The 25,150-nt window shown below is 37.4% G+C and overlaps 1 pseudogene; it reads right to left on the bottom strand.

Moving 5' to 3' along the window:
- Positions 1-10: 10 nt before the first annotated feature.
- Positions 11-1,112, bottom strand: LOC112748601 (pentatricopeptide repeat-containing protein At1g71460, chloroplastic-like; annotated as a pseudogene).
- Positions 1,113-25,150: the final 24,038 nt, after the last annotated feature.

Genomic DNA, 25,150 nt, shown 5'->3' with positions numbered 1-25,150 from the left:
AGAGGAAGAACTAGATGCCGTCCACCAACCACCTCACATATTCCAACGCCTCCTCTGCAGCCTATTATGCACAAAACCCGCCACCATTGCTCCCCAAACCACAACATCCCTGTTGGGAATTTCGTCAAACACGCGGCGCGCAAGATTGATCCTCCCACACTTGAAGTATAAATCAATCAAACTTGTCCTAATAATTGAACTATCAACCAAACAATTCTTGATCAACAACCCATGAGCCTTGAGGCCCTGGAAAAGGGCAGGTGCACCGGTGAAACTCTTAATCACAGTGGTGAAAGTATACACATTCAACTAAACACCCAATGCCCTCATCTCAGTATAAGCTTTAAGCACATCAAGGTAGTGTTTTTTACCCGCAATCATAGACCCTCTTAACAACGCATTCCATGGGTACACACTGTTACAGAGTAACTCGTTAAAGATTTGATTGGCTTCTTCCAAAGCGCCGCAAGAGGTGTACATCTGAACAAGCTTCGTTCGCAAAAACTCGTTGTTTTCGAAACCGTGTTGTAGCGACTTAGTGCGAATGCAGGCGGCGATGAGAGCGGAGAAAGTGGTGGCATTAACAGGGATTCCCTGTTGGTCAACGTAATCGAGAATGGTAAGTGCTTCTTTGAGTTTGTCTTGGCGCGCGAATCGTTTGATGTCTTTGTAGATGGAGCGTGGATTTTTTGTGTGGATGGGTAAGGTGGATGGAAATGCATCTTTCTCTTTGAAATGTTTTAGCTTCTTGTAGTGGTGGTGATAGTGATGGCGGTAGTTCTTGGTGGTGGGGATTTGGGACGGCTCTGTTGTGTGGTGGGTTTCTTTGGGAGTGGTGGTTTGAAGTTGAAGAGTTGGAAGGTGATTTTGGTGTTGGAGGATGGCGAAGGTGAGGTGGGATTTGGAGGAAACGAGTGAAGTTGGAGGGAGAGAGAGGCTGCCATGGTTGAAAAGGGATTATGGAATATTATAATTTGGACATGGGTATTTTTGATATTGCACAGTTAAGTGAGATTTAAGTGAGAATTGATTTTGAAATCAGACCAAAGTAGGTCTGATTTGTAAATGGGGGTAAAATGAGAATTGAAATTCTCACCGGAATTCAACTTCATGTTTTTTTTCTATTCCAAAGCAAGGAATAGAATTCAATTCATCTATAACTTCGAATCAGATGCATTCCAAACAGGTTGTTAGCGAATCTTCATTTTTCTCCTCGTCAAGAATAATCCCTATAAATACTCGCAGATTTAGATTTTTTTGCCATCCCTATGTGGAACTTTCCACTGGTATTTTTCTCTTCTTCAATATTTTGTTTGGATTGTTTTTTCTTCTCTTATAAATGGTAAAGGATGAAGTTTGATTTTTTTCGTAAAAAAAAAAAGCTGAAAATCGGCCGGTTTTCAATTCTTTTCTGTTCACTAGTTTTTGGTCGATTTTTACCGTTTAAGTCCAATTTTTTTTTTCAATTTTTATATGTGACCGAACTAAATTAAGCTTTGATTCGTAGTTGAACTGGTTCTACTAGCCAGCCCGGTTAGATTTTCAAAAGCCAAAACAATGCACCCAATAGCCATTGCTTTTGGATTTGAGGCTTCTCTATCAAAGTTAAATGGATGTTTACCCCAAAAATCATTCAAAGACTTTCGCAATCAACACAAGTGATTGAAGTTTCATCTTGTTCCTTATTTGTTATCATATATTTTTATTAATTCAATAGATTATTATACAACATTTTCATAACATGACTAAATTGAAATTATATTGTTAATTTTAATATCACAATAAATAGCCTAAAATAATTATATTTAATTTCATATTTCTTAACATATCATTCCATTGTTACTAATTTCATCATAAATCAAGTAAACTAAAGACACTTTATCAACATAAAAAGTTAAAAATAAGATCCAGTCAAGCAACCACTAATCATATTAAATTATATTTTTAAATTATTAAACACCAAAATGTAAGTCACTCTTATCGTACTCGACCATTGTTAGTTTAAAATTTTAAAAATTTTGCCCTTCATAATATATATATATATATATATATATATATATATATATATATATATATATATATATATATATATAATGTACATATGCTTGCAAAAGCAATATAATAAAGGTAACAAATAATAACATAGTTCAAAATCTATCTAATATTCTAAAAATAAATTTAATTTTAATGTACTACATAACATTCTATACAAGTACAGTAGGCATGTCGTTCTATACATGTGCGTTAGGCATGTCGATTTCTAACGAAATTCTCTAATTTTGACAAAGTTGCGGAATAACAGCAAAAAATTTCAGTGCGCTGCTGTTCAAGACTTATGGTGCGGAATTTCTAAAACCACAACTTACCGGAAAGTGCAACGGAGTGTACCAAGTAATAAACTCAGATGAGTGAGTGTCAATCCCATGAGGATTAATGGACTAAGCAAGCAATGGTTGATTAGCTATTCTAGTTAGACAAATTGAAATAAGGAGGTTGATGTTCGAATAGCATAAGAAGCAACAAATTAAGAAAACAAACAATGAACAGTTGAGGAAACGGTATGAGAATAGAGTTAAGACTTTGGAGATGTTTAAATGTCCATATTAATATCAATTATTAACTATTTTGATCATGCAATGATTATGTTTATAGCAAACCCCATATGATTAAATTCCTACTCCTAGAAAATGCAATCTTCTCTAATCCAATTGACCGTCAATTCCTTGATCACTCAATTGTATTAGAGGGTTAAGTTCAAAATCCGGTTTACACGCCACACAGCCCTAAGAATCCCAAAGCATAATGTAGTTATATGTCACGTCCCATACTAAGTCTAGATAATTAGAAGTTCTGAGAAATTGATTTCAACCTATAATTCCAATGATATAACATTTTCAAGACTCAAATAGAATTCAAGTAGAATTAGAGTTATTTCCCAATAATCACTAATCCCTAGGATGAAAAATGAAACCAATCCTTAAATAATAATCAAGGCATTAATCAAGAGTACAAAAATAAATATTTATTAATTTATTCAAGTAAACAGAGCTCCTAACCTTAACAATGAAGGTTTAGTTGCTCATGGTGTAAAAAACCCTAGTAGAAAAAAAGTATGAAAAGTGCGGAATGAAAATTAGGAGAAGAGAAGTCTCTGCGTGGGTGGATCTCAATCCTATTTATAGTCCTAATTAAAATAGATTTAAAACTTAAACAAATCCCTAAGAGATCTTTCTAGTAGTCATGTGATTTACAAAATCAAATCTTCAAAATCCTTGTTGATTTGTTGCACTATATGGTCCCCATTCCTTTGCACGTACTCGGCGCCATACGCCAGGTTTTGGGCATTGGCTCCACCCAAGCAGTGAGCTTTTCAAGTGAATTGTGGGCTTGGGTGCTAAATGACGGTGGCTGGGCGTTTAGTGCCAGGTCTCCTAAAACGAGGCACATTTTACGAAGCTCTGGGCGCTAAACGCCGGGTCGTGGCATTTAGTGCCAGGCATCCAGAGAAGAATTGATCCAATTAAGCTCTTGTGGTCATGCGTATGCATGATCTCCCTTTTTGCTCTAGTGATGTGTATGCATAGATGATGTGTATACATGATCCTCTTTTGCTTCTCAATGCCTTTTTTACCAATTATTCACCAGAATGCTACCTGAAATCTATCGAAAGTCACAAAACTCAAAGTATTGTCCATTGTCCAATGGGGCTAATCTACTAAAATCTTCTAACAAATCAACAGAAAAATCATATAAATCACATAGAAAGGATACCAATGATGCTCATGCATCAACTTATCTATAAAAACAAGATTGTCCTAAATAATAACATGATGCAGCATTTTACGTATCTGTGAATTCCATTTTTATCAGTCAAATCTAAACAATCTTTCAGGTTTTGAAGCCATATCAACTTTATAAAACTTCCTCTACAATATTCCTTCCTAGGTGAAACTCCAAATCGGTGTAAGCATTACTCAAAGTCACTTGATGAGTGGATATTTTATACGCTTTTTGACATCATTTTTATATATTTTTGTTATGTTTTTGTTTAAGTTTTATTATGTTTTCATAGGTTTTAGTGAAAAAATCACATTTTTAGATTTTACTTTGAGTTTGTGTGTTTTAAGGTGATTTCAGGTATTTTTTGGCAGAAATTGAGGAGTTTGAGCAAAAGTCTGATTCAGAGACAGAGAAAGCAGTGCAGATGCTGTCAGGATTTGACTTTCGTGCACTTGAAGGAGCTTTTTGAGAGCTACAAAAGTCCTAATGGCATGCTTTTAATGGCTATGGAAAGCTAGCATCCATAGCTTTCCAGAAATATATAATAGTTCATACTTTTTTTCGAAAATGAAGGCTCAAAACCGGCATTCAACAATAGCCACCAGCCCCATTCTTGGCATCCAGCGCCCACAGGGGAGCAGCTGGCGTCCAACTCCCAAAAAGGAGTCTGTAGCCAGTGTTCAATGCCCCTAAGGAGTCCTAGCACGTGGAAACACTCGAAGCTCAACCCAAACACTCACCAAGTGGGCCCCAGAAGTGGATTTTCGCACTACTGGACTTGTTTATCTTATTTCTGTAATTCTTAGTTAGCAGATTAGTATATATAAGAGAAGATCACCCTTATTTAAGAACTTTTGATCTCTCCAGCATATCTTTACATTTCACATCACTTTTGTACAGTATGAGTCACTAACCTCCTAAGGGTAAGGTTAGGAACTCTGCTGAGTTTCATGGAATAATAATATTACTGTTCTATCTCAATATGTCTGGTTCTATTCTCTTATGCAACCTCATTCTTCATCTTATGAATTGAGGGTGACCCGTGACAATCACCCTTGTTCTACTTGGGTTCCGTGCGAGTCCTGACCCGGATAGTGTTGAACTAGAGCTAGAGATTGCATTGTGGATTCCAATAGACTACCTGGGCAACTTTGGATATGCGACATAAAATTCCATTGAGCGTGGGTAAGTGAGGTCTCTGTGGCGTTAAGGCTAGAGTCAGAGAAGTAGCACTTATCTGTGGCACCTTAAGTAAGGTCGTGAAGGGGAGTGGATTGCTTAGAGCTTCATCTTCTGCTATAGTGAGAAACCTAGAGGTGGCTTGATGAGAGGACATGAGTCACTTCAACATGGTGGATTGCTGCAGTAGAGGAGGTTAACTTGATGAGAGGACATGAGTTAATCACTTACGGCTGCCATTGACGGAATCAGAAAGTTATTGAAGAAGATAGTAAGAAAACTTCATTCAAAAAGACAAAGCATCTTCAAAGTCTCAACCATTCTCATACCATTGATTTCACAGCTATCGAGTAACGCTTTATTTATTTATCTATTTTATGCGCTTTTTTGTGACAAACTATATTTTCTATCCTCCTAACTATGACCTGCAAGATAACCATCTTTGAAGTCTCAACCATTCTCAAAAATCTTTTCTTTTTTTTATTAATCGTTATCTTTTGTTTAAGTCTTTTGTTTTTGTTCTTGTTAAAGTTTCGAACTTTCTTGCTTTGTTTTCAAAAAATTTTCAAAAATAGTGTCTTTTATTTGAGTCTAGTGTCAATTCTTAAGTTTGGTGTCCTTTGTGTGTTCTTTGTTTCCTTCGAATTTTCGAAATTGTTCTTAGTATTCTTTCTTGGTATTTAAGTTGTTCTTGTTTCTTTTCTTGTTTTGATCTTAAAATTTCTAAGTTTGGTGTCTTTTGGTGTTTGTTTTCTTAATTTTCAAAAGACTAGTGTCTTTTGATCTAAAAATTTTAAGTTTGGTGTCTTTTGGTTGTTTTTCTCTTTCTTCATTAATTCAAAAAAATAAAAAAAATATTTTCTTATCTTTATTCAAAATATTTTTGAAAATTCCAACAAAATTCAAATTTTAATTTTGAATTATTATGTTATCTTTTCTTAATTTCAAATTTTAAAATCAAATATTTTTCAAAAGTTAAATTTCAAATATTATCTTTTCCATATCTTGTTCAAATCTTATCTTATCTTATTTCAAATTAAAATTTTAAAACTCAATTTTAAAATTTCAAATTTCAAATTTCAAAATCAAATATTTTTTAATTCTTATCTTATCTTGTTGACTTTTTCTTTCCAATTTTAATTTCAAAATTTTAAAATCAAATCTTTTTCTAATCTTCTATCTTATCTTATTTTCAAATCTTTCTTAATTAGTTAATTGTTTTCTCTTCCTTGTTTTTCAAAACTTACGTATCATATTTCAAATTTTAAAACTTTCAAATTTTAAAATCTCAACCTTCTTTTTTAATTGAATTTCAAAATCAAATCTTTCATTTTCAAATATTGTTAGTTAACTAATTGCATGTTTATCTTATTCTCTTTCTATTCTCCTTTCTCTTTCTTCTTTCTCAAAACCTTTTAACTACTTTCTTTCTCTTCTTTTTTCGAAAATCCCATCTCCTTCTCCCTCTCTATTTTTGAAAATATCTTCTCCTTTTCCTTTATTAATTTTCGAAAACTATCTCTATTAAGGGATATCTTCTTTTCTTTTCTTCTTGATCTATCTTTCTCTAATAAAGGACCTCTATACTTTGACATAGAGAATCATTTTCTCCTTCTCTTCTTGCATAATTTTTTCTTATTTATGAGCAGAAACAGAGATAAAAAACCTCTTTTTGATCTTGATCTTGAACCTGAGAGGACTCTAAGGAAGCGTTTACAACAAGCTAAAGCACAACACTCCGGAAGAGATCTCATAGATCTTTTTGAACAAGAAACTAAAAGTACAGACATGGCAGCCGAACAGAATAATGGAGGAGATGCAAGGAAGGTTCTGGGTAACTTTACTACACCCACAACTGACTTCTGTGGAAGAAGTATCTCCATACCTGCCATTAGAGAAAATAACTTTGAGCTTAAGCCTCAGTTAGTCTCTCTAATACAACAGAATTGTAAATTTCATGGACTTCCATTGGAAGATCCACATCAGTTCTTATCTGAATTCTTGCAAATTTGTGATACTGTTAAGACCAATGGAGTAGATCCTGAGGTCTACAGGCTTATGCTTTTCCCTTTTGTTGTTAGAGACAGAGTTAGGATATGGCTGGATTCTCAACCTAAGAAAAGCCTAGACTCTTGGGAAAAGTTGGTCAATGCTTTCTTGGCCAAGTTCTTTCCACCTCAAAAGATGAACAAGCTCACGGTGGAAGTTCAAACCTTCAGACAAAAAGTGGGTGAATCCCTCTATGAAGCTTGGGAAAGATACAAATAATTGATCAGGAGATGTCCTCCTGACATGCTCTCAGAATGGTCTATCCTAGGGATATTCTATGATGGTCTATCTGAGATGTCCAAGATATCTTTAGATCATTCTGCTGGTGGAATACTCCACCTGCAGAGGCTCAAGAGCTCATTAAAATGGTTGCGAACAACCAATTCATGTACACTTCTGAGAGAAACCATGTGAATAATGGGGTAGCTCAGAAGAAAAGAGTTCTAGAGGTTGACACTCTAAATGCCATATTGGTTCAAAATAAGATCTTGACCCAATAGGTCAATATGATCTCTCAACATTTGATTGGAATGCAAGCTGCAACCAGCAGCACTCAAGACACCTCCTATGATGGAGATTCCTATGATCTAGATCAACCCATGATGGAAGTGGTGAATTACATGGAAGAACCCTATGGAAAAACCTATAATCCTTCATGGAGGAATCATCCTAACATTTCAAGAAAGGATCAACAGAAGCCTCAGCAAGGTTTCAACAATAATCAAGGTGGAAGAACTTAGAATAGGTTTGATAACAGACCACCATTCCTACCTTCTCAGCAACAGGTGGAGACTTCTAAGCAGAGCCTTTCTGACTTAGCAAACATAGTCTTTGACCCTCCTAACACTCTTCCTAGTAATACTGAAGTGAACCCAAGAGAAGAGTGCAATGCCATCACTGTAGAATTGGAGGCCGAATCTGAAGGGGATAGTTTGGCATTGAACGCTAGTAAGGAAGTCCATATTGGGCGTTCAACGCCCAACCAGCCACCATCGCTGGCGTCTTTATTGGGCGTTCAATGCCCAAGGCAGCACAAAAGCTGGCATTGAACGCCAGTGAAGGTATTCAAGCTAGGGTTCAACGCCCAAGGAAACACAAGTCATGGCATTAAATGCCACAATAGGAGTAGTTGGGTATCCCAAGCCCATAGAGAACTCTCCTATTGAAGAACTGATGGAACCAAAGATTCATGAGGAGCTGATGAGCGGATATTTTATACGCTTTTTGGGGTTAATTTCATATAGCTTTTAGCATGATTTGGTTAGTTTTTAGTATATTTTCATTAGTTTTTAGGCAAAATTCATATTTCTGGACTTTACTATGAGTTTGTGTGTTTTTATGTAATTTCAGGTATTTTCTGGCTGAAATTGAGGGAGCTGAGCAAAAATTTGATTCAGGCTGAAAAAGGACTGCTGATGTTGTTGGATTCTGACCTCTCAGCACTCGGAATGGATTTTCTGGAGCTATAGAAGTCCAATTGGCGCGCTTTCAATTGCGTTGGAAAGTAGACATCCAGGGCTTTCCAGCAATATATAGTAGTCCAAACTTTGCTCAAGGATAGATGACGTAAACTGGCATTCAACGCTAGTTCCATGTTGCAGTCTGGCGTCCAGCGCCAGAAACAAGTTACAAGTTGGAGTTCAATGCCAGAAACAGGTTACAACCTGGTGTTGAACGCCCAAAACTGCCCAGGCACGTGAGAAGCTTAAGTCTCAGCCCCAGCACACACCAAGTGGGTCCCAAAAGTGGATTTCTACACCAATTATCTTAGTTTATTCATTTTCTGTAAACCTAGGTTACTAGTTTAGTATTTAAACAACTTTTAGAGATTTATTTTGTAACTCATGGCATTTTTAGATCTGAACTTTGTACTCTTTGATGGCATGAGTCTCTAAACTCCATTGTTGGGGGTGAGGAGCTTTGCTGTGTCTCGATGAATTAATGCAATTATTTCTATTTTCTATTCAAACACGCTTGTTTCTATCTAAGATGTTCATTCGCGCTTCAATATGATGGATGTGATGATCCGTGACACTCATCACCATTCTCAACCTATGAACATGTGCCTGACAACCACCTCTATTCTACCTTCGATTGAATGAGTATCTCTTAGATTCCTTAATCAGAATCTCCGTGGTATAAGCTAGAATCCATTGGCAGCATTCTTGAGAATTCGGAAAGTCTAAACCTTGTCTGTGGTATTTCGAGTAGGATTCAGGATTGAATGACTGTGACGAGCTTTAAACTCACAAGGGTTGGGCGTAGTGACAGACGCAAAAGGATCAATGGATCCTTTTCAAGCATGAGTGAGAACCGACTGATGATTAGCCGTGCAGTGACAGCGCACCTGGACCATTTTCACTGAGAGGACGGATGGTAGCCATTGACAATGGTGATCCACCAACACACAGCTTGCCATAGGAGGAACCTTGCATGCGTGAAGAAGAAGACAGTGGAAAAGCAGAGATTCAGAAGACAAAGCATCTCCAAAACTCCAACATATTCTCCATTACTGCATAACAAGTATCTATTTCATGCTCTCTTATTTTTCGCAATTCAAACTGATAAATATAATTGATATCCTGACTAAGAGTTACAAGATAACCATAGATTGCTTCAAGCCAACAATCTCCGTTGGATTCGACCCTTACTCAGGTAAGGTATTACTTGGATGACCCAGTGCACTTGCTGGTTAGTTGTGCGAATTTGTAAGAAATAATAATATTGACATTGACATATACAAATTCGTGCACCAAGTTTTTGGCGCCGTTGCCAGGGATTGTTCGAGTTTGAACAACTGACGGTTCATCCTGTTGCTTAGATTAGGAAGATTTTGTCTTTTGGGTCAGAGTCTTTTATTATTGTTCTTGTTAAAATTTTAGAATCCTTATTTTCTTTTTCAAAAATTTTTCGAAACTTTATTTTTTATTTTATTTTATTTTATTTTTATTTTTACTAATAATTGAGTTTTTCTGTTTGAGTTTAGTTTTATATTTTAAGTTTGGTATCAATTGCATGTTTTTATTTTCTTTTAAATTTTTGAAACTGTGTTCTTTGTTCTTTCTTAATCTTCAAGTTGTTTTTGTTTATTTTCCTTGTTTGATCTTTAGTTTTTCTTGTTTTGTGATTTTTCTTGTTTTTCTTGTGCTTTTTCAAAACATCAGCTTTCAAAAAAAATTTTTTTTTTCTTAATTATAAAAAAAAAATACTTCTTCAAAACAAGTGTTACATTTACTACCCAATTGGCTAGAGCGTTGGTCTATGTTCTTGGTAATTGGGTATCTTCTTTTTAAATTCTTTTTTTTTCAAAAATAATTTTTCTTTGATTAAATCTTGTGCCAAACTTTAAGTTTGGTGTTTTCTTGTTGATTTTTCTTTGGTTTTTGAAAATTTTAGTTTGGTTTTCTAAAAATTTTAAGTTTGGTGTTCTACCTTCATGTTCTTGTTGTTCTTGTGATTCTTCAAAGTGTTCTTGAGTCTTCCTTGTGTTTTGATCTTAAAATTTTTAAGTTTGGTGTTCCTTGGTGTTTTCCCTCCAAAATTTTCGAAAACAAGGAGCATTAGATCTAAAAATTTTAAGTTGTGTGTCTTTTGTGTGTTTTTCTCTTTCATCATAAAATTCAAAAAAAAAATATCTTTTCTTCATTCCACTCATAATTTTCGAAAAATTAGCATTAAATTAGTCATTAAATTTAAAAATCATATCTTTTCCAATCAAATCCTTTCAATCATATCTTTTTCAAAACCTCCTAACAATTTTTTTTTCTTTCTCTCTCTTTATTTTTCGAAAATCTTCACCCATTTTTATTTATTCTATTTTAATTTTATTTTTGAAATAAATAAATAAATAAATAAAAATATTTTTTCTCTATTTTAAATCATCTCCCTTTCTCCATCATGGATCTAAGTGGAAATGAATAGTCCAGAAGGACTCTGGGGTCATATGCTAATCCCATTACTGCTTCATATGGGAGTAGTATCAGTATACCCTCCATTGGAGTCAGTAGCTTTGAGTTGAATCCTCAGCTCATTATCATGGTGCAGCAAAATTGCCAGTATTCCGGTCTTCCACAGGAAGAACCTACAGAGTTCCTGGCACAATTTTTACAAATTGCTGACACAGTCCATGATAAAGAAGTAGATGAGGATGTCTATAGACTATTACTGTTTCCATTTGCTGTATAAGATCAAGCTAAAAGGTGGTTAAATAACCAACCTAAAGCTAGCATAAAGACATGGAAGCAGCTGTCAGAAAAATTCCTGAATCAATACTTCCCTCCCAAACGGATGACACAGCTAAGGCTGGACATCCAAGGCTTTAAACAAGAAGATGATGAATCTCTTTATGATGCTTGGGAGAGATACAGAGAGATGCTAAAAAAATGCCTCTCTGAAATATTTTCAGAATGGGTGCAGTTAGACATCTTCTATTATGGGCTTACAGAGAAAGCTCATACTTCTCTAGACCACTCAGCTGGTGGGTCTATACATATGAGAAAGACAATTGAAGAGGCTCAAGAGCTTATTGATACAGTTGCCAGAAATCAGCATCTGTACCTAAGCAGTGAATCTTCCATGAAAGAAGAGGCTAAAACAGTAACTGCTAAACTTAGTCCTGCAGAACAACTTACTGAATTTAATCAGCAATTAGATTTTCTAACAAAACAGTTGGCCAAATTCAAGGAGATATTACAAGATACAAGAAGGGCTAATATAAACATGGAAGTACAATTAAAGCAAACAAAGCAGCAGCTGTCAAAACAAATAACAGAAGAGTGCCAAGCAGTTCAATTGAGAAGTGGAAAAACATTAGATGCCCCACCTCAAGGTAGCAGGAAGTCAAGAAATGAGCAAACTACCCAAAATCCATCTGAAGACAGTAAGAGCCCGGAGAGGAATAATTCTGGCAATCAAACGCCAAAAATTGGGTGGAAAGCCGGCTTTGAACGCCCAAACCATGCTCAGTCCTGGCGTTTAATGCTAGAAACAAGCAAGGAATTGGCGTTGAACGCCCAAAAGATGCACAGTTCTGGCGTTCAAATGCTAGGAACAGGTGAGGAGTTGGCATCCAACGTCACTCCAGCTTCTAATCCTGGCATTCAAATGCCAGTGAGGGATCAGACATACACAAATGCTGATAACAACCCCTCTAAAAAGGCTTCTCCAACCACCTCTGTAGGAAATAAACCTGCAGCAACTAAGGTTGAGGAATATAAAGCCAAGATACCTTATCTTCAAAAACTCCGCCAAGAGGAGCAGGATAAGCAATTTGCTCGCTTTGCAGATTATCTCATGATTTTTGAAATAAAGATTCTGTTTGCAGAGGCACTTGAGCAAATACCTTCTTATGCCAAGTTCATGAAAGAGATCTTGAGTCATAAGAAGGATTGGAGAGAAACTGAAAGAGTTCTCCTCACTGAAGAATGCAGTGCAGTTATTCTGAAAAGCTTTCCTGAAAAGCTTAAAGACCCTGGGAGGTTTCTGATACCATGCATATTAGAAGGTAATTGCACTAAGACAGCTTTATGTGATCTTGGGGCAAGCATCAACCTAATACCTGCATCGACCATCAGAAAGCTTGGTTTAACTGAAGAAGTTAAACCAACCCGGATATGTCTCCAACTTGCTGATGGCTCCATTAAATATCCATCAGGCGTGATTGAGGACATGATTATTAGGGTTGGGCCATTTGCCTTTCCCACTGACTTTGTGGTGCTGGAAATGGAAGAGCACAAGAGTGCTACTCTCATTCTAGGAAGACCTTTCCTAGCAACTGGACGAACTCTCATTGATGTCCAAAAGGGGGAAGTAACCCTGAGGGTCAATGAGGATGAGTTCAAGTTAAATGCTGTCAAAGCCATGCAGCATCCAGACACACCCAAAGACTGCATGAAAGTTGATCTTATTGACTCTTTGGTAGAGGAGATCAACATGGCTGAGAGTCTTGAATCAGAGCTGGAAGACATCTTTAAAGATGTTCAACCTGATTTGGAGGATTCAGAAGAATTAAAAGAACTTCTGAAAATTCTTCAGGAAGAGGAAACACCTCCTAAACCTGAGCTCAAGCCATTACCACCATCCCTGAAATATGCATTTCTGGGAGAAGATGACACTTTTCCAGTGATCATAAGCTCTGCTTTAAATCCACTGGAAGAGGAAGCACTAATTCAGGTGCTAAGGACACACAAGACAGCTCTTGGGTGGTCCATAAATGACCTTAAGGGCATAAGCCCAGCTAGATGTATGCACAAAATCCTATTGGAGGATGATACTAAGCCAGTGGTTCAACCACAGAGGCGGCTAAATCTAGCCACGAAGGAAGTGGTGCAGAAGGAGGTCACCAAGTTACTAGAGGCTGGGATTATTTATCCTATTTCTGATAGCACCTGGGTGAGCCCTGTTCAAGTTGTCCCCAAAAAAAGGGGTATGACAGTAGTTCATAATGAAAAGAATGAACTGGTTCCTACAAGAATAGTTATAGGGTGGCGCATGTGTATTGACTACAGAAGGCTCAATACAGCCACCAGAAAGGATCATTTTCCTTTACCATTCATAGACCAGATGCTAGAGAGACTAGCAGGTCATGAATATTATTGCTTTTTGGATGGCTATTCAGGTTATAACCAAATTGCAGTAGATCCTCAGGACCAAGAGAAAATAGCATTTACATGTCTTTCTGGAGTGTTTGCTTATAGAAGGATGCCTTTTGGTATGTGTAATGCACCTGCAACCTTTCAGAGGTGAATGCTCTCTATCTTCTCTGATATTGTAGAGAAATTTCTGGAAGTCTTCATGGATGACTTTTCAGTATTTGGAGACTCATTCAGCTCCTGCCTTAATCATTTAGCACTTGTTCTGAAAAGATGCCAAGAGACCAACCTAGTTTTAAACTGGGAAAAATGTCACTTTATGGTAACTGAAGGGATTGTCCTTGGGCATAAAATTTCAAGCAAGGGAATAGAGGTGGATCAAGCTAAAGTAGAAGTAATTGAAAAATTACCACCACCTGCTAATGTTAAGGCAATCAGAAGCTTTCTGGGACATGCAGGATTCAACAGGAGGTTTATAAAGGATTTTTCAAAAATTGCAAAACCCCTGAGTAATCTGCTTGCTGCTGACACGCAATTTGTGTTTGACACAGAGTGCCTACAAGCATTTGAGACTCTGAAAGCTAAGCTGGTCACAACACCAGTTATTTCTGCACCAGACTGGACATTACCATTTGAGCTAATGTGTGATGTCAGTGACCACGCCATTGGTGCAGTACTGGGGCAGAGGCATGACAAGCTTCTGTATGTCATTTATTATGCTAGCCGTATTTTAAATGATGCCCAGAAAAAGTACACAACCAGAGAAAAAGAGTTGCTTGCAGTGGTTTATGCCATTGACAAGTTTAGGTCATACTTAGTAGGATCCAAAGTGATTGTGTACACTGACCATGCTGCTCTTAAATATCTACTCACAAAGCAGGATTCAAAACCTAGGCTCATAAGATGGGTGTTGCTTCTGCAGGAGTTTGACATAGAAATAAGAGACAGAAAGGGGATAGAAAACCAAGTGGCTGACCATCTGTCCCGGATAGAGCCAGTAGAAAGGGCGTCCTCTCCCTCTATTGAGATCTCTGAAACTTTTCCGGATGAGCATTTGTTTGCCATTCAAGAAACACCATGGTTTGCATACATTGCAAACTATAAAGCTGCAAGGTTCATACCCAAGGAGTACAGCAGGCAACAATAGAAAAAATTAATTACTGATGCAAAGTACTACTTGTGGGATGAACCTTATCTCTTTAAGAGATGTGCAGACGGAATAATCCGTAGGTGTGTGCCTAGAGAAGAAGCACAGAGGATCTTATGGCATTGCCATGGATCACAATATGGAGGCCATTTCAGAGGTGAGCGAACAGCCACCAAGGCCCTCCAATGTGGCTTCTACTGGCCTACACTCTACAGAGATTCCCGAGAGTTTGTACGTAACTATGACAGTTGCCAGAGAGCTGGTAATTTGCCTCAGAGTTACGCCATACCTCAACAAGGAATCTTGGAGATTGAGTTGTTTGATGTATGGGGAATTGACTTCATGGGACCTTTCCCACCATCATACTCAAACACTTATATTCTGGTGGCAGTCGATTATGTATCAAAATGGGTTGAGGCCATTGCCACACCCACTAATGATACTAAGACAGTGCTGAAGTTCCTCCAGAAACATATCTTCAACAGATTTGGTGTCCCTAGAGTACTAATCAGTAATGGGGGCACTCACTTCTGCAACAAACAGCTTTACTCTGCCATGGTCCGGTATGGGATTAACCACAAGGTGGCCACTCCATATCATTCACAGACAAATGGGCAAGCTAAAGTTTCTAATAGAGAACTAAAAAGAATCCTGGAACGGACTGTAAGTACCCGTAGAAAGGATTGGACAAGAGGCTTGGATGATGCTCTGTGGGCTTACAGAACAGCATTCAAAACTCCTATAGGGACCTCTCCATACCAGCTTGTATATGGTAAGGCCTGTCATCTGCCCGTGGAATTGGAACATAAGGCCTACTGGGTAACCAGATTCCTGAATTTTGATGCCAAATTAGCCGGAGAAAAAAGATTGCTCCAGCTAAATGAGCTAGAGGAATTTAGACTCACTGCTTTCGAAAATGCCAAGCTTTATAAGGAAAAATCAAATAGATGGCATGACAGAAAGCTATCATCAAGAGTCTTTGAACCAGGACAAAAGATTCTGTTGTTTAACTCTAGGCTCAGGCTATTCCCTGGGAAACTGAAATCCCGGTGGAGGGGACCATATGTGATTACAAGTGTATCACCATATGGTTATGTGGAGCTTCAAGACATTGATTCTGATAAGAAGTTCATTGTTAATGGACAGAGAATCAAACATTATCTTGAAGGTAATATTGAGCAAGAGTGCTCAAGGCTGAATCTAGATTAAAAGCTTAGCAAGGTCCAGCTAAAGACAATAAAGAAGCGCTTGCTGGGAGGCAACCAAGCCATTGGGAAAACCTTTTCTGTTGTTTTGCCCTATTCTTGATTTTATTTGTTTATATAAAGTTCACTATTAATAAGGTAATAAGTCAATTGCATAGGTTCACAGGGTTACAGAAGGATTCAGCACACAAAACACAGAAAAAGAGCTCACGGGCAAGAAAACGCTAGTAAGAGGCACAACTGGGCGTTAAACGCCCAAAAAGAGCATCTACTGGGTGTTTAACACCAGTAATGATAGCCATCTGGGCGTTAAACGCCAGAAAGAAGCAGCTTCTGGGCGTTTAACGCCAGATTGACAGCATCCTGGGCGTTCAGAAAAATGCCCAGTGACAAAGGAGTTCCTGGCGTTCAACGCCAGAAAGAAGCAACATCTAGGCGTTGAACGCCCAAGAGAAGCAGCATTTGGGCGTTAAACGCCCAAAATATGCAGCATTTGGGCATTTAACGCCAGGATGGTGGGGAGGAGGTAAATTCGTTTTTATTTCACATTTTTTATTTTAATTTTAATTTTCATGTTTCGATTCATGATTTCTTGCATAAACATGTTACAAACCCTAATTTCTAAAAACCCTACTTTAAAAATATCAAATGTATCTTAATCCATAAACACAAATTCTTTTTCAATCCAATCCAACTCTTTTTCAAATTTTCCAAAACAAATCTATCTCTTTTCCTTCTAAAATCTTTTCAACTCATTAATATCTTTTTCAAATATCCACATTATCTTTTTCAAAATCCAAATTTATCTTTTTTAAATATCTTTTATATCTTTTCAATTTTAAATCACATCTTTTCATATCATACTTATTTTTTATAAATAATATCTTCTATCTTATCTTTTTAAAAAAATTTCGAAAACCCACCCCTTCCCTTTTAAAGCCACATTCGGCCTCCCTCTTCTCATCCACCATTCGACACTAGCTCCTTCAATCCCTCTCCTTTCTTTTCTTTTGCTTGAGGACAAGCAAACCTCTAAGTTTGGTGTGTTTATCCGTGATCACTAACCCATACCCACTAAGATCATGGCTCCTAAAGGAAAATAACCCACTCCAAGAGGCAAGAAAGAGAGTATTCCAAAACCACTTTGGAATCAAGGGAAGTTCTTAACCAAAGAACATTCAGACCATTACTACAAAATAATGGGTCTAAGATCAGTGATCTCGGAAGTCAAGTTCGATCTGAAAGAAGATGAATATCCGGAGATCCAAGAGCAAATTCGAAACAGGAACTCGGAAATCCTAGCTAATCCTGAAACAAAAGTGGGAAGGAATATGGTTCAGAAGTTCTACGCTAATCTATGGCAAACAGACAGGCAGAGAATATCTGGAACTGCCCTCTATGACTATCAGACTGTGGTCAGAGGAAGGATTGTTCACATCCACCCTAACAAAATCAGGGAGATCTTTAAGCTACCTAAGTTGAAAGATGACCCAGACTCCTTCAATAGGAGAATGGTGAGAACAAACAAGGGCCTGGATAAAATTCTAGAGGATATATGCATCCCTGGAGCCAGGTGGACCACCAGCAGCAAGGGTGTCCCAAATCAACTCAAGAGAGAAGATCTCAAACCAGTCGCCAGAGGATGGCTGGACTTCATTGGGCGTTCTATATTGCCCACTAGCAACCGTTCTGAAGTCACCGTTAAAAGAGTAGTGATGATCCATTGCATTATGTTGGGAAAAGAAGTAGAAGTTCACCAACTGATTCCATCTGAATTTTACATACTTGCAAATAAGAATTCCAAAAATGCCAGGTTGGCTTATCCAAGCCTAATCTTTATGCTCTGCAAGGATGCTGGAGTAAGGATGGGAATAACAGAGTATATCTCAGTGGAGCAACCAATCACTAAAATCACAATGGAAAAACAACAAGTGCATGATGACCCCATCAAGAGGAGGGCGCAAGAATTTCTACCGGAAATCCCTCAATTTGAATATTGGGAATAGCTTCAAGCATCTGTTACTAAGTTGCAAGAATCTATGGACCAAATAAAGGAAGAACAGCAAAATCAAAACAATATGCTCTGCAAACTGCTCAGGGAACAAGAAGAGCAAGGGCGTGACTTAAAGGAACTGAAGCGTCAGAAGTTATCTCTTGAAGGACCAAGCACCCCATAGACTAGAGGAACATCCACATCCCAAACTCAAGGTTGTTGAGTTCTAATCTTAGCCTTAACTCTGTGATAATTGTTCTTATTTGAGTTTTACCTTAGAAGTTATAGTAGTAATTAGTAGTTATTTTATCTCCAATTAAGCTATAATTTATTTTTCTCATCATCATTAAACATGAATAAAATAGAAGATTTTCTTTAGAATAAGGAGGCAATATTTTTTGAAATTTTAATAAAAGAAATTCTAATTATTTACATGTGGTGGCAATGCTTTCTGCCTTCTAAATGAATGCCTGAACAGAGCATATGTCTTTGGAATTTGATGTTCTTGAATGTTAAATATGTTGGCTCTTGAAAGAAATATGAACATGAGACATGTTATTGATAATCTGAAAAATCATAAAAATGATTCTTGAAGAAAGAAAAAGAAGTGAATACAAAGCTTGCAGAAAAAAAAAGGAGAGAGAAAAAGCAAGAAGAAAAAGCCAATAGCCCTTAAACCCAAAAGGCAAGGGTAATAAAAAGGATCCAAGGCTTTGAGCATCAGTGGATAGGAAGGCCTAAGGGAATCAAATCCTGGTCTAAGCGGCTAAACCAAGCTGTCCTTAACCATGTGCTTGTGGCGTGAAGGTGTCAAGTGAAAACTTGAGACTGAGCGGTTAAAGTCAAGGTCCAAAGCAAAAAGAAAAGTGTGCTTAAGAACCCTGGACACCTCTAATTGGGGACTTTAGCAAAGCTGAGTCACAATCTGAAAAGGTTCACCCAATTATGTGTCTGTGGCATTTATTTATCCGGTGGTAATACTGGAAAACAAAGTGCTTAGGGCCACGGCCAAGACTCATAAAGTAGCTGTGTTCAAGAATCAGCATACTGAACTAGAAGAATCAATAACATTATCTGAATTCTAAGTTCCTATAGATGCCAATCATTCTGAGCTTCAATTGATAAAGTGAGATGCCAAAACTGTTCGGAAGCAAAAAGCTACTAGTCTCGCTCATCTAATTAGAATCTGAGCTTCACTCAAGAACTCTGAGATATTATTGCTGCGTGACTTATTTGTATTCTATTTTATTTGTCTAGTTGCTTGGGGACAAGCAACAGTTTAAGTTTGGTGTTGTGATGAGCGGATATTTTATACGCTTTTTGGGGTTAATTTCATATAGCTTTTAGCATGATTTGGTTAGTTTTTAGTATATTTTCATTAGTTTTTAGGTAAAATTCATATTTATGGACTTTACTATGAGTTTGTGTGTTTTTCTGTAATTTCAGGTATTTTCTGGCTGAAATTGAGGGAGCTGAGCAAAAATCTGATTCAGGCTGAAAAAGGACTGCTGATGTTGTTGGATTCTGACCTCTCAGCACTCGGAATGGATTTTCTGGAGCTACAGAAGTCCAATTGGTGTGCTTCCAATTGCGTTGGAAAGTAGACATCCAGGGCTTTCCAGCAATTATCTTAGTTTATTCATTTTCTATAAACCTAGGTTACTAGTTTAGTATTTAAACAACTTTTAGAGATTTATTTTGTAATTCATGACATTTTTAGATCTGAAATTTGTACTTTTTGACGGCATGAGTCTCTAAAGTCCATTGTTGGAGGTGAGGAGCTCTGCTGTCTCTCGATGAATTAATGCAATTATTTCTATTTTCTGTTCAAACACGCTTGTTTCTATCTAAGATGTTCATTCGCGCTTCAATATGATGGATGTGATGATCCATGACACTCATCACCATTCTCAACCTTTAAACATGTGTCTGACAACCACCTCTGCTCTACCTTCGATTGAATGAGTATCTCTTGGATTCCTTAATCAGAATCTTCGTGGTATAAGCTAGAATCCATTGGCAGCATTCTTGAGAATCCGGAAAGTCTAAACCTTGTCTGTGGTATTCCGATTAGGATTCAGGGATTGAATGATTGTGACGAGCTTCAAACTCACAAGGGTTGGGCGTAGTGACAGACGGAAAAGGATCAATGGATCCTATTCCAGCATGAGTGAGAACCGACAGATGATTAGCCGTGCGGTGACAGCGCACCTGGACCATTTTCACTGAGAGGACGGATGGTAGCCATTGACAATGGTGATCCACCAACACACAGCTTGCCATAGGAGGAACCTTGCGTGCGTGAAGAAGAAGACAGGGGAAAAGCGGAGATTCAGAAGACAAAGCATCTCCAAAACTCCAACATATTCTCCATTACTGCATAACAAGTATCTATTTCATGCTCTCTTATTTTTCGCAATTCAAACTGATGAATATAATTGATATCCTGACTAAGAGTTACAAGATAACCATAGATTGCTTCAAGCCAACAATCTCCGTGGGATTCGACCCTTACTCACGTAAGGTATTACTTGGACGACCCAGTGCACTTGCTGGTTAGTTGTGCGAATTTGTAAGAAATAGTAATATTGACATTGACATATACAAATTCGTGCACCAGGAGCCCATTAAAGTTCCCTTGAATGCTTGGTTGAAGCTCATAGAATCTGAAGGGTACTCTTCCTCTAATGAGGAAGAGAAAACTAGGGAAAAGCAAGTTGCTCGGTACCTAGGGCTTCTGATGAATTTAAATGCCAAGTTGTTTGGCACAGAGCCATTAGAGGAAGAACCTCTAGTACTGACCAAGGAACTCAATGCCTTGGTTCAACAAAAACTACCTCAGAAGCTGCCGAATCCTGGACGCTTCCTGATTCTTTGCACCATAAGCACCATTACCTTTTAGAAGGCTCTGTGTGACCTAGGGTAAAGTATAAACCTTATGCCACTCTCTGTAATAGAGAAGCTGGGAATCTTTGAGGTACAAGCTATAAGAATCTCGCTAGAGATGGCAAAAAAGTCGATTAAGAAGGCATATGGTCTGTGATGAGGGAAAAATGATTCCACACAAACTTACCGGCAAGTGTACCGGGTCGCATCAAGTAGTAATAACTCACATGAGTGAGGTCGATCCCACAGGGATTGATGGATCAAGCAACTTTAGTGAGGTGATTAGTTTAGTTAAGCTAACAGTGGTGAATTGAGTGAAATTCAATCAACAGAATGTAAATTGCAGTGAATTTAAATTGCAGAAAGTAAATTGGTAGAAGCTTAAAGAGAAAGAAAAGTAAATTGCAGCAAATGTAAAGGGGATTAGGTGCTGGGAAGTTAAATAAAGTAGTAAATTAGAACTCATAACAATTGCAGAAGATTAAAATTGCAGGAAAGTAAATGAAGCTGATGAACATGAACAGAAATGTAAAATTTGCAGAAAAGGAAATTGTAGCAGAGGATTGCAGAAAGTTAAATTGCATAAACTAAATTCAATATTGAAATGTAAAATTGCAGAAAAGTAAAAGTGTTTTTAAGAGCTTTCTATTCTACTCCTACTCATACTCCTATTGCTGCCTACTACTACTGCAGCCTACTGTCCGAGCTCTCCTTTTTGAAATGAAACTGATGCCTTTATATAGGCTTTACAAAATGAAAATGAAATTGCAATCAAATTACAAATAAAATGAAATTCCTATTCTAATTGTGTCTTGTGCCTTTGAGTGATATCAATAGGCTCTACTTGCTTTTAGTTTTCAATGGGCTTTGAATCAGATTAATTGAGCCAGAGTTGTAGCTTCCAGGAGAATGGAGCATTTTCAAATTGAGCTCAGCGTTCATTCACCCACGCGTACGCGTCCTCTATGCTTGCGCGTGCTTTTGAATTTTTTGCCCATCCACGCGTACGCGTGACCTTCAAATTTTGAGCTTGTGACGCGTACGCGTGTTGTACGCGTGCGCGGCCATATTAGCGTTCACTTTGTTAGCGTAGCGCTCGCTTTGACAACGCTGTCCCCCGCGTACACGTCACCTACGCATACGCGTGGTCTTCTGAAATGCCACTTCCAGGCATACGCGTCATGCATGCGTACGCGTGGCCTTCCAAAGTTGCAATTTCGACACGTGCGCGTCATGTACGCATGCGCGTCGATACCAATTCTTCAATCCCAAATTCAGATTTGTCCGAAAACTCTCCTTTAGCCAACGTAGCGCTCTTTTTGCAAATAAGCGCTCTCCATGTTTAAATCATGGTCCACGCTTTTAGTAGCGTGGCTTAAGGCTCCAAAGTGTGCCCCAAAATTCTTCTTTTCTTCTTTTGAGCTTATCTTGTTCTTTTTTGCTTCTTTTTCTTCTTATTTGCTACAAACTTTATAAAATCAAAATATCAAAGAAATATACCTTTTAAGCACAAAGCATTCAATATTTAAGCACTAATCACCAATTTCTTGTATGAAAAAGCATAGAAAACATGCACAAGATGACATGTCATCACAACACCAAACTTAAACCTTGCTTGTCCCCAAGCAAGAAAATAATCATGCAGTAAGTTTTGACAAACTAGGGTGAGAAGAGTAGTAAGTTGATGTTCATGGTTGGCTAGTTTTCTATGTATACTACAATCACAAAAGAAATGTAATGATTGATGCTTCTATCTAGCTCATTTTATGAAATCTTTTCCTTATATTTCTTCCTTGAAACAAGCTTTTCATTTACCTATTAGCTTCTCCTTTTGGGTGCTTTGCCCCAAGAGTTGATAACAAAACTATGACTCTAAATTCTTTGTTTTCAAGTATTACCACTTGATACATAAGCACCACAAGCATTTAATTAGAGGACTTCTTTAAGCATCATTTGTTTCTTTTCTTTACTCTCTAATCATTGATGCTTAGAGCCTTGAGATTTGAGGGAGTGCTTTTGCACTTGAGCTTAGCATTGACTCTAAGTGTTTTGTTTTCAAACTTTTTGCCCGATATATAAACATCACAAGTACTTAACAATTGAATTGTCATTGGTACTCAGAGCCTTCAGCTTTCTCATTCTTTCCCTTTTTTTTTTCTTGCCTTAATTTGCAATTGCTTCTTCAAGGTTTTCATGATTTCAAAAATTTCATAAAATGTCCTAGATGAAAACTTCAGTTAAATAAAATCTAATGCAATTGAGCAACAATTAATCATACTAGCCTTCCAGTACTTGTATGCTCATGCTAAATTCTTCTTTAATAACCTTGTTTGTTTATGATCATGATGCTTCATTGCTTTTGAACTCACAAAATTCAAGATGGTAGTCATAATGTCACAGCAAGATGTTACAATTTAGTAATCGAACTATGCTTATTCATAACACACATGCCTACAGAGAAGATAGAAGACAATCATGCAGTTTAAAATGCTGGAAACAAATGAGTGGAAAAGGAACTTTACCACCTTGTAATTCATCTTCACTGTTGTTGTCCTTTTCCTCCTATTCTTACTCTTCCCATACCAACTTTAGAGTGTTTGCTCATCCTCAAGCAACAATTAGAACATGGGTGATGGGACTAAGATGGATCATGAGTGTCTTACACAATGAAATGTTAGTAGCAAGCAAAATGAAAAATAACTATGAAGGCACAGAGAAACAGAGACATTGTGATTGTAAAAATAAGAGGGTGTGCATAATACATTGCATAAAGAATAAGTGGCACACCAAACTTAGTGTGACACTTTCACTTTAAATTGATGCAACTATCCAGTATAGATTGTAAACAAATTTTGTTGCAAAGCAACACCAAACTTAGAATTCAATCACATGTCAATTTATTTGAAGTAAAACTACGCAAATGAAACTATTATCTGTTAAATATAATCACCAAGTGAAGAATTTTCACAACTAAGGATTTCTTGGTGAGGTATTAACAAAAACAGTTAAGGAACAAAAGAAAGGAAGCATTAAAAACAAAGAAATGACTAAAACAAAGAGAATAAAATAAATGACAAACCAAAAGAAAGATAACACTGCAAAGGCATTATGATTATGCAGACAAGTGGGGTTGCTGGATAAATTGCATTGAAGAATAAGTGGCACACCAAACTTAGAAACTTAGTGTGGCACTTTTCATTTTAAATTTGATGCAATCATCTAGAGAGATTGAAAACAGATTTTTACAGGGCAACACCAAACTTAGAATGTAATCATATGCCAATTTATTGAAATTAAACAAAGCAAACAGAGAAAGTAAACAAAGCAAAGAAATGAAATGTTACCTAAGGTTGGGTTGCCTCCCAACAAGCGCTCTTTTAGTGTCATTAGTTTGACATGTTGTTCTTCACTTTCTTCCTTTTCTTCCAGTTTATTAAGAGGAATGACCTCAAGGGAAGAGAAAAGCCAGTCAGTGTCCCCTTTCTTGGTCTCTCCTCAGCAAGCTTCCTTTTATAAATGGCTGGATTGAACTTGCTTGCTGGATCAGGGGTAGGATTGTTTGCATTTGACCTTTTCTTGAATGTTGTCCTTGGTATATTGGTCACAATCCCATTCTCGGTGCTCTTGTTAGTTGCCTTCACTTATTGGATGTCAAGATTTGGTTGCTGTGTGATTATTGGAGTTTTATCTTCATCAAGAGCATTTTGAATTGATGGTTCAATGAGCCCTTCATCTATGTAGTTCTCTGCTTCACTTAAGTGTGGACTTCCCTGTTTGGATTCCTCCCTTTCTTCTGTATGTTCTTCTATTAAGTTCTTTGGGAGTGAAGTTTCATGTTCCTCTGTCACCTCACATAGCTTAGGTGGATATGAAGTTATGGGTTCAAATACCTCCACCACCTCCTTCCTTGCACTCAACATCTGGTTTAACAATACTTCTATGGAAGAGTTTTATTGATCTTCCCAAGATTTCTTCATTTTCTCTTCATATCTTTTAATCACAAACTTAAGCTCTTGTGTGGGTTGTGGGTTTTCATCTTCCTTTGTCACCTCAAGTAGCTTTTGTGGATATGAGATCCTTGGCTCATATACCTCCATCACCTCATTCTCCATTGAAGTTTCACTTGATACAGGGCCCTTTTCTTCTTGCTCTTCCACTTCCTCCTTTACACCCACAGATTGATCTTCATCTTCCTTGCTTAGCAGTTCTGAGTGTTTCCTTATTTTCTCCAAGTGCTCATCCATATTTTGGAAGAGGATGTCTTATTCTCTCCAGGATTGTTCTTGCCTTTCCAATAATTCTTTAGATTTTTGAAGGGGAT

Source organism: Arachis hypogaea, chromosome 15 (assembly GCF_003086295.3).
Source record: "Arachis hypogaea cultivar Tifrunner chromosome 15, arahy.Tifrunner.gnm2.J5K5, whole genome shotgun sequence".
NCBI lineage: Eukaryota > Viridiplantae > Streptophyta > Magnoliopsida > Fabales > Fabaceae > Arachis > Arachis hypogaea.
This window is presented reverse-complemented; position numbering and strand designations above follow the sequence as displayed.